Here is a 21,709-nt window from a genome sequence, read left to right as displayed (position 1 = left end):
AGAGAATTACTACAGAAAAGAGCCAGTATCAGGTGGAGAGGACTGAGGATCAACATATCTTTAGCTAGTAAATTGAATAGCAAACTAGACCCTACACACACACTTTCCGAAGTGGGGTGAGGGGGTGTCAAGCATATTACTCCCGTTACACTTATATTTGTGTTGGTCTGAATAGGTAATTGGATAAACACCTCTATGGCCACTTTTTATTGAAATTCTCCCATTTTTACCAGAATTACTTTTGCTTTCCCTTCTTAGGATTTATTTTTCTTCACCAAAGATTTATCTAGTTCTAAGAGGAAAAGTTGAGGTCCCCCACTAATATAGTTTTATTGTCTGAGATCATGGTTACTATCTCTGCTTTTTTATTTCGACTGGAATTTGACTATAACTTTCCTATGAGTTTTTATTTGGGGGTCTCCTTCAGGAAGCGATCAGTGGATTCTTTCAATTTCTATTTATAACCCTTGTTCAAGACTTTCATGGAAGTTTTCCTTGATAATTTCATGTAATAAGATGTCCAAGCTCATTTTTTTATCGTGGATTTCAGATAGGTCCAATAATTTTTTTAACTCTTACTTTCCATCTTGGAACCAATACTAAGTATCTGTTCCAAGATAGGAGACTGATATGGGCTAGGCAATTGGGGTTAAGCAACTTGCCCAGGGTCACAAAGCTAGGAATTGTCTGAGGTTATATTTGAGCCCAGTCTCCCAATTCCAGCTCTGTCACTCTATCTTCTGTGCTACCTAGCTGTTCCTTAGTCCAAAAATTCTGAAATTATCTCTTTTAGATATATTTTCCAGGTCAATTGTTTTTTCAGTAAAATATTTCACATTTCTCTCTAGTTTTTATTCTTTTGATTTATTTTATTGTTTCTAGATGTTCATTAGTTTCCATTTGCCCAATTCTAATTTTTAAGAAATTACTTTCTTTATTGAGCTTTTGTACTTCCTTTTTCACTTGGACAGTACTACTTTTAAAGACCTTGTTTTCTTCATTAAATTTTTATGCATATATTTTCATTTTTTGTGCTTTCTTTACCAAGCTGATTCTCTCATTTCTTTCCTCAATTTTTCTTCAACCTCTCTTACTTGATTTTTAAGTCTTTTCTTAAGCTCCCCCAGGAGTTCTTTTAGGAATGATACCACTTAATATTTTTCTTTGAATCTTCTCATGTAGCCATTTTGACATTTTTGTCCTCTTCTGAGTTTGTGTCTTCACTGTCACCATAGTAACTTTATATGATCAGTTTATTAAAAAAAATTTTTGCTCATTTTCCCAGCCTATTTCATGACCTTTAACTCTATGTTAAGGTTGTACTATGCTCCCTAAGAGGAGATACTGTCCAAAAATTCTTGTACTGGGAATATTGGGGCTTGGTTACTTGTGAGCCTCTTTTGGGTCACATTGGGTAGGGGAACCTCTCTGCTTTGCTGGCTTGCAGTGGCAAGGTCTGCTGCTGGCTTGCCTGGATGCTTGCAATGGACTGCATTTCCCACTTACCCCACTGAGACAGACCTTTCCTGCCAACCGTCTAAGTTTCTTACATTAGGAAATTGTTTTACCCCATTCTTTCCCTGATTCTGCTGTTCCAGAATTCATTTTGTGGCATTTTCCAAAATAGTTTTTTGTTGGAGCAGTTGGGTAGCTCAGTGGATTGAGAGCCAAGTCTAGAGATAGGAGGTCCTAGGTTCAAACCTGGCCTTGGACACTTCCTAGCTATGTGGCCCTGGGTAAGTCACTTAACTCCCATTGCCTAGCCCTTACCTCTTTTCTGCCTTAGAATCAGCACACAGTATTGATTCTAAGGCATAAGGCAAGGTTTTAAAATAAATAGATAGAGAGATAAAATAAAAGTTGTTTGAAGGTGAATTTAGGAGATCTCAAAGAGTTTCTGCTTTATTCCTCCATTTTGGCTCTGCTTCCTCTAATCCCCACCCCCTTGAACTGAAGATTTAAAGAGGTGGAAGTAAGAAAGAAGAGTTTTCTAGACACTGGGGATGGTCTATGTAAAGGTAAGTCCCTATCTTTACTTCCCTGTTTATCTATCTCTAACAATGTTAATCTAGATTCCCAATTTGCCCTCTTTCTGGGCAAAAGATCCTGTCACTTTGTTGTTATGCTTTTATTTTTTTGACTGTTTTTATCCAGATTAATTTTCCACTATGGAATGTCTATCACTATGAGTTGACAATTCCTGCAACTTAAGGTCTTTGAAAGTTGGCGATTCCCAATATTTTTTATTTTTTTGTTCCCCATACCAAACAACAATAGCAAAATGTTTTGTGAGCTCCCAGGGTAATTTCACATAATATTCATAATATTCTACAATTATTTACTATTCTGGGTGCCCTTAAATTAATTTTTAGCTTAAAGTCTTTGGGTTATTGCCCTGAACCTTCAAAATACTAGAGACCCACTAAATGAGACCCACTGACCTGCAGCACTGATAGATGAAATGATAGGTAGCTTTCCCATGGTAACAGAGCCAGTATGTATCAGAGAACACACTTCAGATCAAGATTTCCTAACTCCAAGGCTGGTCCTTTTTCCACCATTCCTTATATTAACCTACATAGAGTCTTACTAGGCAGAAAAACAGAGCAAAGAAGAACATTCACAAAGTCTGGTAGATGTCAACTTCCTCAAACATATTGGAACCCTCCTAACATGGGAATATTCTTTATTTCTGCTATGAGAGGTATTTTTTTTAACCCTTTCCTTCCATCTTGGAATCTGTACTGTACGGCAGAAGAGCGGTAAAGGCTAGGCAATGGGAGTTAAGTGACTTGCCCAGAGTCCTACAGCTAGGAAGTATCTGAGGCTAGATTTGAACCCAGGACCTCCCATCTCTAGGTCTGGCTCTCAATCCACTGAGTCACCTAAGCTGCCCCAAAGAGTTTTTTTTAAATAAATCTACAATTTTTTCATGATGGCATCTAAGTTATAACTTAAGATTTTGTAAAGTTTTCTTTCCATTCCGTGATTTCTAGTCCTATTATTTGTGACCAGGACTACCTAAATTGTCATACCACCAGAAGATCAACTAAACTGTCAGCTCTAGGAGGGAGAGGAAGGGAAGAGAGGAAGGAAACAAAAAGAAATCATGTAACCATGGGGAAAAATTAAAGAATAAATATATATATTTATATCTTATATCCTTGTGCGTCGCCATCTCCCCTTATCTCCATGTATGTGTGGAGTCAGTAACCTTTTGAGTGATCTAAAGTGGATGTGATCACACTTTTCAGCTGTGTGACCCTAGGCAAGTCACTTGACCCCCATTGCCTACCCTTACCACTCTTCCACCAAGGAGCCAATACACAAAAGTTAAGGGTTTAGAAATAAAATAAAATAAAGTGGATGTGATCACAGAACAGCATGGAGTTCTAAGCATCCTAGATCTTGGGAAGGGAGGGCTCCATTTGGGCCCAATTGTGGAAGGAATGAGGACTTTTCAAAAGCTGAGGAAGCTAGGCTAATACCAAATAGAAGCAGTAGCAGGGGTGAGGCAGAGATGCTATTAAAGTGTATGATGAATGTAGGTTAAGGAAAGCAGGTAGGGGATAGGTATGCCTATGCTCCTGACAGGCAATTAATCAACAAGAATTACATAAGTCGGCACACGTTGCCTAGCAATGAAGGTGGTACCCACTGAGCTACATCATAAAGAACAAACATGATCTATCCTGAATATTCACTACAGAAAGGAGACTATTATAGAATTATATAGAATTTCTGTGGCTAGAAACCAGATGAACAAAGCCGCCTCGAAGTTAGAGACTGTTTTGTTTTTATCTTTGTTTCTCTGGCATTTGGGAGAGTGCCTGGCACACAGTGGGCAATTTAATAAATCCTTATTGAATTGAATCAAATTAAGCTGAGATTCTATGAGCTCCTGGTCACATGGGCCTGGATTATGACCATGGCTTCCTGCCATAACAATTGTCACTCATTTCAACCAATAAGGACTTGTTAAGCGTCTATGATTTTCCAGGCTCTGTGCTAGACATTGAACATTCACATTAAAAAAAAAAAAAAAACTAAGGAGCAGCTAGGTGGCTTAGTGGAGAGAAAGCCAGACCTAGAGACGGGAGGTCCTGGGTTCAAATATGACCTCAGACACTTCCTAGCTGTGTGACCCTGGGCAAGTCACTTATAACCCTCCACTGCCTAGCCCTTACTGCTCTTCTGCCCTGGAACCAATACATAGTATTGATTCTAAGATGGAAGATAAGGGTTTTTTTTTTAATTATTTTTTGCCCTCAAGAACTTATATTCTAGAGATCATTAGGTTTATGAAAGGGGCTATGCTAACTGAATGTACAAGCCTATTTCCCTTCTGAAGACCCTGATTATTTTCTGGAGGCCTTTGACATGTGGCTCCATGTAGCAACAAAGAGCTTTAACCCTAGCTCTCTGGTTCTGTCAACAAGCCCTTGCTTTTCCTTTGTGAAACTCTTTATGCCAAGGAGGACAACCAGGTCTTCCCAGCAAGCTCCATGCCAAAGGAAAATAGGTTTCTACAAGAGGAACCATTTTTACTAGAAATTGAGGTATTGAGATAGAGTTCTTATTTCTCTACTAATCAAAAAGCTAAGGGAAATGGCACAATTTGGACCCAGAGTTGGAAAGTTAGGGAGAACCAGCAAGAAAAGAAAGACTCAAAGAATCAGGTAAAAGAAGAATCAGTAAAAGCTTAGAGGACCTGGAAGAGACTTGCAGTCAGTCAATAAGCATTAATGAAGTACTTACTTTGTGCCAAAATCCAGGCTAAGTGTTGACGATACAAGGAAAGACCAAAGACAGTCTCGGCCCTTGGCGAGTTCACAAGCTAAAGGGGGAGACAACATACGAGCTGTAAAAACAAACTATACAGAGGATAAAAAGGAAATAATCAAGAGCAAGAACTTGAATTAAGAGGCATTGGGAAAGGGTTCCTAGAGAAGGGGGGGATTTACCAGGAACTTGAAGGAAACCAAGAAAATCAGGAGTCACGAGAAAGGAGAGAATTCCAGGCTTGGGAGACGGCCAGAATAATACCTGGGGAAGAGTTTTGCAGTGTCTTGTTAGCAGAACAGGAAAGAAGCCAGTGTCACTGAATCAAAGAATCTATAGGGATGGTGAGAATTGCAAAAGGGATAGATTATGAAGAGTTTTAAATGCTGAATGGAGGATTTTGTATTTGATCTTGGAGGTGACTGCAACTGGAATTTACTGAGGGTGACATGGTGAGACAGATGCTTTAGGAAAAATTATCTTTTGGCTTAATGGAGATGGATTGGAATGGCGAGAGATTTGTGGCAGACAGACCACTGACATACTATTGCAATGGTCCACGCATATGGTGCCTGAACCAGAATTATGTTAGTATCATAGGAAAGAAGGGGACATATTTGAGCGATTAAGACAGACCTTGGGAATAATTTGAATATGGAGATAATGAGAAGTCAAGGAAGATTGATCTTAATTTCAGTTGACTCAAGCTAAATGATATGAGACAGGATACAGGCATATCCAATAAGGCAGCTCCATCTATGTTAGTTTCTCCACATCATGATCCAAATGCCACCATAAAGCCAAGAAAACATAATCTACTGTACGCTGGCGAATCAGTCATTTATAGAAATTTGCCGCTGCAACATTGCTCCTTATGTTTCGTTTTCTTGGAACCACTTAATAAAGCCAGCCACGGCATTACTCAGAAATGCTTGGCTCTTCCTGGTGCCTCAGTGTGGTGTGGAGATGAACGTGTGTTCTCGTTGCCTATCCTAGTCAAGCAGAAGCTTTGAAAAGTTCTCTCAAGCTACTACCAAAGCCAAAAGGTTTTTATTATCATCCTGATTAAAGACTGTGTCTGCTCTCCATGGACTGACTAAAGTAAGTGCGGAGAGGATTATCGTCAAATAATAGACAGAAATTTCCTTAGCAATAGCAACCGACAAGTGAAGGAAAAATATAAGATGCCTTCCATTCCAATATAATTAATTCCCTTCTGCTTACACAGTGATGATGGAGGAGTTGTGGACAAAGAAGCAGAAGGTACCAAGAATAGCACTTTTCAATCTATGAACCTTTATTTTGCTGTTATCACTCTTCCTACATGAACTTTGTCTAACAACCAATGAGTCAATTCACAACTAAAGAAACTGAATCATGCCAATATAAATATTCTCCACATGAATGAAACCAGAAAACATTAAGGAAGTCAAATAAAGGAGTTGGTTTCTTTGTGCACCAAAATGCCATACAGAGAATTATTTCATGGGACCCTTGAGCCTTTATATTAGCTATATATATATATATATATATATATATATATATAGCTAATATGAGTATAAATTTGAAAAACAGGAAGAAAATTAATAATAATAATAATAGCTAGCACCTATGTAGTGTTTAAAGGTTTACAAAGTGCTTTACAAATATTATCTCATTTTATCCTCCCTCATAACAATCCTGGTAGTAAAGGTGTTACTATTATTATTATTTTAAAGATGAGGAAACTGAGGCAAATGGAGGTTAAGTAACTTGCCCTGAGTCACATAGCTAGAAAATGTCTGAGGCTAGATTTGGACTCACATCTACCTGACTCCAGGTTCAACTTTCTATCCATTGTGTCATTGAGCTAACTCTTGAATGACAACACATGCACCAATGTCTGTTCTAGGGCATAATGAAGAAGAAAATTTCTATGAAGGACTTGACAAGATCCTTCATATGAAATCAATATGTATCTTCATACTTGGTGGCTTAAATGTGAAGGAAAGCATGGGGAAAATGACAAAAAAAAAGGTGGAAAATATGGTTTGGGATCAAGAAATGAGAGAAGCCAAAGACTTGTAGACTAATCATAAACCTTATCTTTATAAATCATCAATACTTTCTCAAGAGGTTGGAAAGGACTGAAGAAGATTCTACAAATATTGACTATACCTTAACCACCAAGGAAAAATTGGTTGGTGAATTCATTTCTAGATCAATTATCTGTGTGAATTCAGAGTATTTCAGGCAAAGTCCATAATCAACACCAAGTTATAAGAAAGGACAAACAGAAGAAAATGACTATAAACAATTATACCACCTTTAGTTTAATCTATTAAAAAAACTATTGATCCAAAAAATGGAAAATTGATAAAAAGAAAATATGTAGACTCTGATTATCATTGTTTCATACAGAAATTTAACCAGTACCAAGTATTCACCACAATGAGGGGGGCAAAAAAAAATCTCAGAAACTACCTTCATTATCAAATGCTTGACTTCCTACACAAGTGAAAAAATATGGAAAGGTATGACTGCCTGCAGCCACAAATTAATATATTCATGGGTGGACACCTGAGAAGGGAAGTTAGAAACCGAGGGAAAATGGGTGAAGGGGACAGAGAGAGAGAGGGAACACAATAAAGGAAGAAAGACTCAGAGATGAAGTCTTCAAGAACATGGGATCCAGCATGCGAGCTCCTCTGATGGTGGAAGAGAGAGAGAGAGCTACACGTGTCCCCAGTCTTTTATTGGAGAATCAAGGAATGGGGAATGGGAAGTAGCTAATGAACATGTGACACAGCATATGATTTGACATTGGCTCAATTGACAACCACACGATCAAAGAGGAGGTTAATCAAACATAAGGTCTGTCAAGGTAGGAACTAGGACCTTGTGGCAGCTAACGTCCTGCCCAGGAATTCTCCTGACCTTCAGATATAGGTTTGGAGAGTGGTCAGAATTAATAGAGTACCAATTAAATACAATGATCAAGAAATAATATGACCATGAGTCTGGTACATGAGTTTACAATATTAATAAATCAATAATACTTTCAAGATTAGACTATGCCTGGGATTCCATAAAAGCCAAGAACAATGTTGTCTTAGAGTACAAATTCATTTATAAAATATTATAGGAAATAGTCATGAAATATTATGATGGCTGATTATTTACAAATCATCAAAAAACAGTAGAGAGGGAAATGTCTATGGAAAGCTTATCATGAGAGCTGAATCATTCCACAGACACTCTCCTTCCTCTCTCTTCTCTCCCCACTCCACTCCCTAAGATCCTGGTTCTGTAAGATTGGAGGTGATAGTGAAGAACTATAAGCAGACCTAAATGTAGGATCCTGGAATTATTCAGTGAATCTAAGAAAAATCCAGTTCTTAGTAACTCAGTTTTCCTGATGTCTGTGTAAAATGAAGACTTAATTATTCATAGGATCAATAGCTATAGAACCGAAATACAAACCCCATCATTTTACAGATGAAGAAACTGAGGCAAAGGGACTTGCCCATGTAAAATCATAGGATCAAAGTTGGAAATTTAGGGTCCAAAAAGTAAAATGCCCTCATTATTAGATGAGGAAACTGAGCCACAGAGAGGTTAAGACTCAGGGTCACACAATTTACAGGTAGTAAATGACAGGCAATAGTATAACAATCTAAAATTAAGAGACCTTAAAGATCTTACAGACCAAACCTTGATTTTACAGCTAAGGAAAGAATCTCTGGGAAGTTAAGTGCTTGCCTAAGGTCACCTAGGGAGTACATATAAGAGCCAGGTCTCAAATCCAAATCATCTGACTCCAGATCCAATGTTCTTTTCCCTCTACCACTACTTGTCTATAATATTAAAGGACTGAAACACAGAATCTTTACATTGTCTATGGCATACATTCTGAAATCTATTTTTAAAAATGTTTTCAATAAGCATATTTCTTTAAAACAATAGCATCTTTGTAACAGGTATTTAGGTAAAAATTGGACTCTTCCTTGCCAGACTTCACTCCAGAACAAAACAAAAGGCCCTTTGAATTATCTGTTTAAAATCTACTGCAAAGAAATCTATTGGAGAGCAGAGTCCAAATGGCAAAAAGATCCTCTTTCCACAAGACTTAGGGGATGAGCAGAGGTCCCAAATGGACCCTGCTGCCACCCACAAATAGGATTATAAGTTCATATGCACATAGCTGAAAGACTCCCTCTTTTTACACATGAAGAAACTGAGGTCCAGGGAAATTAAATAACTAATCCAAGGTTACATTGGTAGTAATTAGTGAGATTTTAAACTCCTAACCTGGAGAGCAAAGGAAATGAAAAAACACATATATATCTTCATTTAAATTCTGCTACTATCTATATAAATATTGCTTTCCTTGATGGAAACCCACATTATATGTTAAATATCCTTATGCATGTTTTTGTGAAAGGAATGTTATTATCTATTGGTACTGGATTCTTCTTAAATATGTCTTTGTAAATATCAACAGCAGGTCTAGATGTGATCTCCTTACTGGAGATCATTCAATAAACCCAAGAATGACCCAGTTTTTGTACTATGTACATTTGAAAAAGACTTTGTTAATTCTAGGATCATGAAACTAGAGGCAACTTAATCTAATCTCCTCATGTTCTAGATCCTAGAAATTAAAAGTAAAGGGATAGATGACTTACCCAAGGTCACACCGATAATAAGTTACTTTAACATGCACAGTCTTCTGTTAGATGTTCAGAGCTCCTGGGAGAAGCCAGCACAGTGGTGTAGTTAGATCTAGTCCATCAGAAAGCCCAGCCATCGTCATCCTTATATTGCTTGATTCCCTCTCCTCACAAAGCATCATTCATTCATTTTCTGATGGCATTAATCACCACTGCTGATCTAATCTCTTTCCCTGCCCTCAAAGGTATGGACAGGCAATCCTACTGGCTGGAGGGAGGATTTGTATTTCATAGTTTCCAATACTTACTGTTTCCCATTTCCTAGTGTAGCTCCAAGTTGTTGCTTCCTGCAGAAAAGTCTAATTATTCAATGAATTGAATCCATAGGAGCAGATTCCATTGCTTCTAAACCCACAGTGCCAGTTCTAAGGCACACCCTCCTTGTTAGAGTGAAGACTGGCAGGTGGCTAAGACTATTCAGGCTTTCCAGGTGTCTCTGTACAATGCATTAAATCAATGGGTCATCTGAGTTTCTGCCAGTCCCAGAACTGAAATCTAAAAAGGCCAAGGACAGCAATGCCAATCCACTTATATGTAAACTCTTTTTTCCCTTAAATCCTTACTTTCTGTCTTAGAATCAATACTGTATATCGGTTCCAAGGCAGAAGAGAGGTAAGGGCTACGCAATGGGGGTTAAGTGACTTGCCCAGAGTCACACAGCTGGGAAATACCTTGGGATCATATTTGAACCCGGGACCTCTCATCTCTACACCTGGCTTTCAATCCACTGAGCCACCTAGCTGCCTCTTTGAATGTAAACTCTTAATAAATGCCTTGGAATCCATGTTTCCACAGAAGAAACCTCACTGAGGCTTTTCTCTTCAGATACTCAGCAGATTTCAGAGAGCACTGAACAAGAGAGAGGGAAAATGGGCAATTTTTTTCTTGTGAACAAATATCCCTTCCTATGTTTATTTATTACAGGGGAACTGAAGAAACAATCTCCTAAGGAGGTAGGATATAGCTACTATTAAAGATCTAAATATACATCATATTGTGCTAGGGATACTATATGGCTGATTAGCATCTTTTAAATTGAAAAAAAACTCAATATCTGAGTCTAGAAGTGTGGAACACAGACAGAATAAAATAAAGCTTCTTAGGATTATTTTATTTTATTTTTATTTTTTAGAAAAAGTTCTTTCCATGGTTACATGATTCATGTTCTTACTCTCTCCTCCAACCCCCACCCCTCACCCCTTTGTAGTTGATGCACATTTCCACTGGTTTCTTCATGTGTCATTGATCAAGACCTATTTCCATATTATTGATAATTGTTCTAGGGTGGTCATTAAGAGTCTACATCCCCAATCATATCCTAAACAACCCATGTGTTCAAGCAGTTGTTTTGCTTCTGTGTTTCCACTCTTGTAGTTCTTCCTCTGAATGTGGATAGTGTTCTTTCTCAAAAGTCCCTCAGAATTGGCCTGGGTCATTGCATTGCTGCTAGTACAAAAGTCCCTTAAGTTTGATTGTACCACAGTGTATCAGTCTCTGTGTACAATGTTCTTCTGGCTCTGCTCCTTTCACTCTGCATCAATTCCTGGAGGTTGATTCAGTTCACATGAAATTCCTCCAGTTTATTATTCCTTTGAGCACAATAGTATTCCATCACCAGCATATACCACAATATGTTCAGCCATTCCCTAATTGAAGGGCATACCCTCATTTTCCAGTTTTTTACCACCACAAAGAGCACAACTATAAATATTTTTGTACAAGTCTTTTTTCCTCTGATCTCTTTGGGGTACAAACCCAGCAGTGGTATGGCTGGATCAAAAGGCAGGCAATCTTTTATAGCCCTTTGAGCACAGTTTCAAGTTGCCATCTAGAATGGCTGGATCAGTTCACAACTCCACCAGCAATGCATTAATGTCCCAATTTTGCCACATCCCCTCCAACATTCATTACTCTCCCCTGCTGTCATTTTAACCAATCTGCTAGGTGTGAGGTGATACCTCAGAGTTGTTTTGATTTGTATTTCTCTAATTATTAGAGATTTAGAACACTTTCTCATGTGCTTATTGATAGTTTTGGTTTCTTTATCTGAAAATTGCCTATTCATGTCCCTTGCCCATGGAATGGCTTGATTTTTTTGTACAATTGATTTAGCTCCTTGTATATTTGAGTCAGCATGTTTTGTTATAAAGATTTTTCCCCAGTTTGTTGTTTCCCTTCTGATTTTGGTTGCTTTTGTTTTTGTTTGTACGAAAACTTTTTAATTTAATGTAATCAAAATTATTTATTGTACATTTTGTAAGTTTTTCTAATTCTTGCTTAGTCTTAAAATTTTTTCTTTCCCAGAGATCTGACAAGTCTACTAGTCTGTATTCACCTAATTTACTTATAGTTTCCTTCTTTATATTCAAGTCATTCACCCATTCTGAATTTATCTTGTTATAGGGTATGAGATGTTGATCTAAACCTAATCTCTCCCATATTGTTTTCCAATTTTCCCAGCAGTTTTTGTCAAATAGTGGATTTTTGTCCCAAAAGTTGGGCTCTTTGGGTTTATCATACACTGTCTTGCTGATGTCACTTACTCCAAGTCTATTCTACTGATCCTCCCTTCTGTCTCTTAGCCAGTACCATATTGTTTTGATGACCGCTGCTTTATAGTACAGTTTAATATCTGGTACTGCTAGGCCCCCTTCCTTCATATTTTTTTTCATTATTTCCCTTGATATTCTTGATCTTTTGTTATTCCAAATGAACTTTGTTATAGTTTTTCCTAATTCAGTAAAAAAGTTTTTTGGTAGTTTGATAGGTATGGCGCTAAATAGGTAAATTAATTTGGGTAGAATGGTCATTTTTATTATGTTAGCTCGTCCTACTCATGAGCAATCAATATTTTTACAGTTGTTTAGATCTAGTTTTAATTGTTTGGAAAGTGTTTTGTAGTTGTTTTCGTATAATTCCTGTGTTTGTTTTGGTAGATAGATTCCTAAGTATTTTATATTGTCTAGGGTGATTTTAAATGGTGTTTCTCTTTCTACCTCTTGCTACTGTGATGTGTTGGAAATATATGGAAATGCTGATGATTTATGTGCATTTATTTTATATCCTGCAACTTTGCTAAAATTGTTGATATTTTCCACTAGCTTTTTACTTGATTCTCTAGGATTTTTTAAGTAGACCATCATATTATCTGCAAAGAGTGATAGCTTAGTCTCCTCATTGCCTATTTTAATACCTTCAATTTCTTTTTCTTCTCTATTTCTAATACAATGTTAAATAATAGAGGTGATAATGAGCATCCTTTTTTCACTACTGATCTTATTGGGAAGGCTTTTAATTTATCCCCATTGCATATGATACTTGTTGATGGTTTTAGATATATATTGCTTATTATTTTTAGGAAAGGTCCTTCTATTCCTATACTTTCTAGTGTTTTCAATAGTAATGGGTGTTGTATTTTGTCAAAGGCTTTTTCTGAATCTATTGAGATAATCATGTGATTTTGGTTTGTTAGCTTGTTGATATGCTTAATTATGTGGATGGTTTTCCTAATGTTGAACCATCCTTGTATTCCTGGTATAAATCCCACCTGATCATGATGGATAACCTTCATGATCACTTGCTGGAATCTTTTTGCTAGTATTCTATTTAAGATTTTTGCATCTATGTTCATTAGGGAAATAGGTCTGTAGTTTTCTTTCTCTGTTTTTGGTCTGCCTGGCTTTGGAATCAGTACCATATTAGTGTCATAAAAGGAATTTGGTAGGACTCCTTCTTTGCTTATAATATCAAATAATTTGTATAGTATTGGGATTAGTTGTTCTTTGAATGTTTGATAGAATTCACTTGTGAATCCATCAGGCCCTGGCAATTTTTTCTTAGGGAGTTCTTTGATGGCTTGTTCAATTTCTTTTTCTGATATTGGATTATTTAAGTATTCCATTTCTTCTGCTGTTAATCTAGGCAATTTATATTTTTGTAAATATTCATCCATATCACCTAAATTGCTATATTTATTGCCATATAATTGGGCAAAATAGTTTTTAATGATTGCCTTAATATCCTCTTCATAAAAGGCGAGGTTTCCCTTTTTATCTTTGACACTGTTAATTTGGTTTTCTTTCCTTTTTTATTAGATTTACCAGTACTTTGTCTATTTTATCTGTTTTTTCAAAGTACCAGCTTCTAGTCTTATTTATTAATTCAATAGTTCTTTTTACTTTCAATTTTATTAATTTCTCCTTTGATTTTTAGTTTTTCCAATTTAGTTTTCATCTGGGGATTTTTAACTTGTTCACTTTCTAGTTTTTTAAGTTGCATGCCCAATTCATTAACCTCTGCCCTCCCTAATTTGTTAATACATGCACTCAATGTAATAAATTTTCCCCTTAGTACTGCTTTGGCTGCATCCCATAGGCTTTGGTAAGAAGTCTCATCATTGTCATTGTCTTCAATGAAATTATTAATTGTTTCTATGATTTGTTCTTTCACTAACTTATTTTGGAGAATCATATTATTTAATTTCCAATTCATTTTTGTATTTTATCTTATGCATTAAAAATATTATTTCAGAAAGGGATACATAGGTTTCACTATCCAGCCAATGAGTCTATGATACAACTCCAGAAATTAAGACTGATGTATTCATCTTGGAGAATCTTGAATTGGGAGTCTGAAGTCCTGGCTCTGCTGCTGATTATCTCTGTGGCTTTAGGTAAGTCATTTAAACCTCTCTGGTCCTCAGTTTCTCTATTGGTAAAATGGGAATGAGAGTAATAATAACCCACTGCCTTTATCATAAGCATAGTAGAGGAATATTCTTGATAAAAGAATATTCCAGAGGGCAGCTGGGTAGCTCAGTGGATTGAGAGTCAGCCCTAGAGATGGGAGGTCCTGAATTCAAATCTGACCTCAGACATTTCCTAGTTGTTTGGCCTTGGGCAAGTCACTTAACCTCCATTGCCTAGCCCTTACCACTCTTCTGCCTTGGAACTAATACATAGTATTGCTTCTAAGGTGGAAGGTTTAAAAAATAAGGAGACAGAATATTACAAAATGAGTAGAGTGCAGGGATATTCCAGGGCAAGGAGGCCTCAGGGTTGTTTGGAGGATCAAATGAGAAAATTTATGAATATGAAATCACTTTGTGAATTACAAAGAACTATATTAATGCAGTCTATTTTTATTACTGTGCCACTTCATTGAACTTTCTGTAAACAGGGATCATTGATTGGAAACATTATTAAATAGAGGACTGTTTGAAAATCTGTTATGAGGAAATTATTTATTAGCCTGACTCAGAACCTGGCCTTCCTGGGAGTTATCAGACTATAACAATCTCAAAAATATTTGACTTTTAAAATACCCGTCACGGCTCTTCATTCCCTACAGGATGACATCCAACATTCTCAGAGTCCTCCTTACTTTTCCAGGGTTTCCTCTCCCCTTCCATTTTAGTCAGCACAGGTTCTTCTCTTGTCCATAGATCATACTCCCAGCCTCTGGGGGTGCTCAGAATGCTCTACTTTCCCAACTCATTCAAGTTCTAGCTGTACTTCATGACCCAACGATGGCCTTCCACCCAAAGCACTTCCTGAAATCCTCTCGTGCCTGCTGATCTCTTTCCCATATTCCCGTTGTTCATACCTACCAGATGAATGAGCAGTCGCTGTGGATGTCTGACCCAGCTCTAAGCATTCCACAGCCCCTTCTGGGGCCGCCTTCTTGGCCCCTGGAACAAATCGTTCTCATCAGCCCATTCTGCAGGCGGATATGATGGCGAGCTCTTTATAATGATCTCATTTGGAATGGTAGGTGCTATTGAACTTGAAGTCAGGAAGTCCAAACCCTATCTCAGACATTTACTGGTTGTTTCACTCTGGGAAAGTCCCTCAACCTCTCTCAGCCTCAGTTTCCCTATTTGTAAACTGGAAATAATAACACCTGGCACACAGGGTTGTTGAAAAAATCCAATTAAATAGTGTTATGTTAAGCACTTTATAAACCCCATTAGCTATTAGATGATAGAATTTTAAGGCATAAATGAGACGGATCCCAGGAAAATTCAAATCTGCTGATAAGTAATACAGGTTGCCATTGCAACTAAAACTAAGGGAGGGGGCTGCTAGGTGGCTGTAAAGCGATGACTCCTTCCCTTTCTGAACAGATTTGGCTTTGACACTGAACTGCATTTGGCCTGAGATGGGGACCGGGTAGTGGTAAACAGCCCCAAGAGACAGAACGTGGATGGGCTGTGACTGAATGTGAATGGCACAGCATACCACCTGGGAAAGGCAGAGAGCTATTGTTGCTCACCCGCAACCCCTCGCTCGCTCAAAGAGGCAGCAAAAAAACAGAAAACCCATCTCCTGCTTTTCCAATACAAAAAGTACGCAGGATCAAGGGCTTCCAAAACATGTGCCATGGTGAAAATGTGTCCAGTAGAGAACAGAGACCAACCAATGGATGTCAGAGTTCATACTAAATAACCCAAAAGCCTCCAGGTTCTAAGCTTTACCAGATCAATTTTTTTTAAAACCCTTACCTTCCTTCTTAGAATTAATACTGTGTATTGGTTCTAAGGGGGAAGAGCAGAAAGGGCTAGACAATGAGCATTAAGTGGCTTGCCCAGGGTCACACAGCTAGAAAGTGTCTAAGGCTAGATTTGAACCTAGGACCTCCCGTCTCTAGTCCACTCTAGTCCCGACTCTCAGTCCACTGAGCCACCCAGCTGCCCCCAATAGATCAATTTTTAATAGCTTGCTAAGACTCCTGGAATAACTTATATTAAAAAAAATATCTGTGTATGCTGGGTAGGTCATCTGTAATCCTGGACAAGTCACTTAACCCCCACTTGTCTAAGCCTTACTGCTCTTTTGTCTTGGAACCAATTGGTTCCGAAACAGAAGGTATGGATTTTAAAAAAGGAAAGTAAACATATTTTATAACTCTGATCAATGCAGTGAACAATAATAGTTATAGAAGAGCAATAATGAATAATGTTAGTCATCACTAAGCAGACATAAATTTTTTAGACATGGCCAATGCTGGAATTCCTTTTTATTGACTGCTCATAGAAAGAAACAAGAGAAAAGAAACAAGAGGGGAGGGAAAGAACATGAATCTTGTAACCATGGAAAAATATTCTAATAAATTTAAATAAATAAATAACATGGGGGAAAAAAGAAAAAAGAAACAAATCGCCCCTCAACCTCGATAGATGGGAGAACAAGTTAGGGCTAAGGGGAATCTTATACAGCCCAGTGCTTAGGGAAGTTTCATGTTAGGAAATCAATGACAATTATTATCTGCTTTGTGAGATACTAAGATAAGGTATTTGGAAGCCTGAAGCACAATAGACAGAGCCAAACCATTTCAATGCAGCTCTGGTGTAGAGCACTGTATTTGGATTTAGAAGACTTCATTTTGAATTCTTGCTCAGTCACTTATTAGCTGTGTAAACTTGGGCAATTCAATGAATCTTACTTGGATACCAGAGGGAATTCCTGATTGGTACCCACTGACTTGTTTGGGTTTGTTTGTTTTTTTTTTCCAAACCCTTATATTCTGTCTTAGAATAAATACTAAGTATTGGTTCCAAGGCAGAAGAGCAGTGAGAAATAGACAATTGAGGTTAAGTGACTTGCCCAGAATCACACAGCTAGGAAGTGTTTGAGACCAGATTTGAACCCAGATCCTCCCATCTGTAGGTCTGGATCTCTATCCACTAAGCCACCCAGCCCCTTGATTTGTAATTGTTGAGTTATTCCAGTCATGTCTGACTGTTTGTAGACCCATTTTGGATTTTCTTGGTGAAGATACTGGAGTGGTTTGCCATCTCCTTTTCCAACTCATTTTACAGATGAAGAAACTGTGGCAAACAGGATGAAGTCACACAGTAAGAAGTGTCTGAAGTCAGATTTGAACTCAGAAAGATGAGTCTTCCTGACTCCAGAGCTGGTGCTCTATCCATTGTACCACCTAATTTCAATGAAGATTGGCTGGCAAATGGGTCAGGAGGATGGATGCTTATGAGGATATGAAGGCACTCTCTCTCTTGTCTTCTGGACCCTGTCCCTTTCTTCCTGTCCTTTGGTCTTCTAGCAAGAGGAAGAGAGGGGGCTCTTCCTCTCTTTTCCAGTCCTCACTCCTGCCCACAGGAAATGACAGTTTGAAGAAGAAATACGCAGAAGCCCAAAAGGGATCGTGAGCCCCTGGATTTCTTCTTCTTTCTTGTTTCTTTCCCTGAGCGCAGCCCACTGAAGTGTATTTGAGAGAAATAGTAGTTTCCAGCCTGCCAGTTAGCTCATGATTTGCATGTTACCAAGTTTGGGATTGGGGCTTTGATCCATCCTGAGAAAGGAGAATTTCTTTAATAGTGTGCTTCTCAGAAAAGCTTACCACCACCAGTACCATCCTGTGGCTGAAAGAATTTTTTAAAAAGTCTTGCTCTTCACACTCAGCAAATTGGAAAAGATGACAAAAAATAGGAACATTCCATTTTGGAAAAATTGTGGAAAGTTGGGCACACTAAATGCATTGTTGGAGGACCTGCAAATTGGTCCAACAAACATTCTGGAAAGAAGAACCTCCAAAGCACACAAGAATTAGAGCATTGTATATGTTGTCTAGTAGCAATCTGAAATGATATGAAGAAAGTAACAGAAATGTCCATACCCTTTTACCCATGACTTCATTGCTACAGATGTACTTCCAAGAAAATCAATGGCAAAAGGGAAGAGGCTATATACACCAAATATATCAAGTAGCTTTCTTTGTGGTGGTAAAGAAATGGAAGCAAAAGAACATGTACATTGATTGGGAAATGGCTGCATGGGTTGGGTACATAAATGTAATGAAGTACAATTATGATATAAGAAATTATGAATATGATGAATACAGTGAAGCACAGAAGACTTATATGAGCTGGTCCAAAGGGAAGTGGGCAGGATGTGTGATGACTACAATAGCATAAATGGAAAAGAATCATCAAAAAAAATTTAAGCTAAATGCTACAAAATTATAATTGATGAATGTATAAGCTTGTCCTCAAAGAGAAGTTTTGAAAACATTTTTTATTTCTTCATACCCTTGGGTCATTAATGATTCAAAACACTGTATAGAGAGCAAGCCTTTTTCAACATTTTGGTTAATTTTGTTCAACTATTTCGTCATCTCTTTTATTCTTTATTATAAAGGATTTCTCAGAGGAATGAGAGAAAAGAGGATATGTTGAGAAAAAGAAGTCGTGTAAAAGATCATTCAATCAATGAACATTTTTTTTAACCCTTACCTCTGTCTTGTATCGGTTCCAAGGCAGAAGAACAGTAAGGGTGAGGCAATTGGAGTTATATGACTTGCCCAGGGTCACACAGCTAGGAAGTGTTTGGAGCCAAATCTGAACCCAGGTCCTAATAACTCCAGGCCTGGTACTCTATCTATTGTGCTACAGCGATGCCTTTTTTTTTTAATGCATTTGATGCATAGCAAATTTTGTTTCAGATTCTCATTTTGATTCTGTCTTCCTTTTGATGTGATTCTTACCTACAACAGATTGTAGCAATTTGTTTTTTTTTTAATCTAATATGCGACTCTCTTTCATTCTGTTGACATTTTTTTTACTCCAATCCCATTTAAAGTTAAAATGTTACTAGGAAGTATAGGAATAGAAGGGCCTTTCCTAAAAATAATAAACAGTATATATCTAAAACCATCAACAAGCATCATATGCAATGGGAATAAATTAGAAGCCTTCCCAATAAGATCAGGCATGAAACAAGGATACCCATTATCACCTCTGTTATTTAACATTGTACTAGAAACACTAGCAGTAGGAATTAGAGAAGAAAAAGAAATTAAAGGTATTAAAATGGGCAATGAGGAGACTAAGCTATCACTCTTTGCAGATGATATAATGGTCTACTTAAAAAATTCTAGAGAATTAACTAAAAAGCTCGTGGAAGTAATCAACAACTTTTGCAAAGTTGCAGGATACATAATAAATGCACATAAATCATCAGCATTTCTATATATTTCCAACACATCACAGCAGCAAGAGGTAGAAAGAGAAACACCATTTAAAATCACTCTAGACAATATAAAATACTTAGGAATCTATCTACCAAAACAAACACAGGAATTATACGAACACGACTACGAAACACTTTCCACACAATTAAAATTAGATCTAAATAATTGGAAAAACATTGATTGCTCATGAGTAGGATGAGCTAACATAATAAAAATGACCATCCTACCCAAATTAATCTATTTATTTAGTGCCATACCTATCAATCTACCAAAAAACTATTTTACTGAATTAGAAAAAACTATAGCAACGTTCATTTGGAAGAACAAAAGATCAAGAATATCAAGGGAAATAATGAAAAAAATATGTGAAGGAAGGAGGCCTAGCAGTACCAGATCTTAAACTATACTATAAAGCAGTGGTCATCAAAACAATATGGTACTGGCAAAAAGACAGAAGGGAGGATCAGTAGAATAGACTTGAGGTAAGTGATGTCAGCAAGACAGTATATGAAAAACCCAAAGAGCCCAGCCTTTGGGACAAAAACCCACTATTTGACAAAAACTGCTGGGAAAATTGGAAAACAATTTGGGGGAGATTGGACCTAGATCAACATCTCACACCCTACAACAAGATAAACTCAGAATGGGTGAATGACTTGAATATAAAGAAGGAAACTATAAGCAAATAAGGTGAACACTGAATAATATATTTGTCAGATCTTTGGGAAAGGAAAGATTTTAAGACCAAGCAAGAGTTAGAAAAACTTACAAAATGTATGATAAATAATTTTGATTACATTAAATTAAAAAGGTTTTGTACAAACAAAAACAATGCAACCAAAATTAGAAGGGAAGCAACAAATTGGGAAAAAATCTTTATAACAAAAACTCTGACAAAGGTCTAATTACTCAAATTTATAAGGAACTAAATCAATTGTACAAAAAAATCAAATCATTCCCCAATTGATAAATGGGCAAGAAACATGAATAGGAAATTTTCAGATAAAGAAATCAAAACTACCAATAAGCACATGAAAAAGTGCTCTAAATCTCTAATAATTAGAGAAATGCAAATGAAAACAACTCTGAGGTATCACCTCACACGTAGCAGATTGGCTAAAATGAAAGAAGGGGAGAGTAATGAATGCTGGAGGGGATGTGGCAAAATTGGGACATCAATGCATTGCTGGTGGAGCTGTGAACTGATCCAACTATTCTGGATGGCAATTTGAAACTATGCCCAAAGAGCTCTAAAAGACTGCCTGCCCTTTGATTCAGCCATACCACTGCTGGGTTTGTACCCCAAAGAGATCATAGATAAACTGACTTGTACAAAAATATTTATAGCTGTGCTTTTTGTGGTGGCAAAAAACTGGAAAATGAGGGAATGCCCTTCAATTGGGGAATGGCTGAATAAATTGTGGTATATGTTGTTGATGGAATACTATTGTGCTCAAAGGAATAATAAACTGGAGGAATTTCATGTGAACTGAAACAACCTCCAGGAATTGATGCAGAATGAAAGGAGCAGAGCCAAAAGAACATTGTACAAAGAGACGGATACACTGTGGTAAAATCGAACATAGCAGACTTCTGTACTAGCAACAATGCAATGATCCAGGACAATTCTGAGGGACTTATGATAAAGAAAACTAGCCACATTCAGAGAAAGAACTGTGGGAGTAGAAACACAGAAGCAAAACAACTGCTTGAACACATGGTCTGATGGGGATACTATTGGGGATGTAGATGCTAAACAATCACCTTAGTGCAACTATCAATAATATGGAAATAGGTCTTGATCAATGATACATGTAAAACCTAGTAGAATTGTGTGTAGGCTACTGGGGGTGAGGGGGTCAGGTTTGGGGGAGAGGGAAAGAACATGATTCATGTAACCATGGGAAAATATTCTAAATAAAAATTTAAAAAATATTTTAAAATAAAATAAAATATATTTTTAAAAAAAAGTTAAAAGTGTTAGGCTTGTGTGTTCTTTCATTTTTTAGTATTTACCCACTTCTTATTTTTTCTAACAACTTGTCCCCAAAATACATATTACTTAAACTACTTTTATTCTAATATATTTCCCAAGGCTACCTTGAGTGTTTTTTATAAGAGTCAATGCTCCTATTTCCTATATCATTTAAAAATTACATATAATCACCTCTTCATACTCAGAGATTTATCAAAGTAAACTCTGGAGGACAGCATAATGAAACAAAAAG

The 21,709-nt window shown here is 37.1% G+C and overlaps 1 pseudogene; it reads right to left on the bottom strand.

Annotated features, from left to right (window-relative positions):
* Positions 1 to 21,709, bottom strand: part of LOC123234114 — a 125,661-nt pseudogene that overhangs the window by 9,295 nt on the left and 94,657 nt on the right.

The sequence above is a fragment of the Gracilinanus agilis genome, chromosome 2 (assembly GCF_016433145.1).
Source record: "Gracilinanus agilis isolate LMUSP501 chromosome 2, AgileGrace, whole genome shotgun sequence".
Taxonomy (NCBI): domain Eukaryota; kingdom Metazoa; phylum Chordata; class Mammalia; order Didelphimorphia; family Didelphidae; genus Gracilinanus; species Gracilinanus agilis.
The sequence above is the reverse complement of the archived record's forward strand: the minus strand, read 5'-3'. Positions and strand labels throughout refer to the sequence as shown.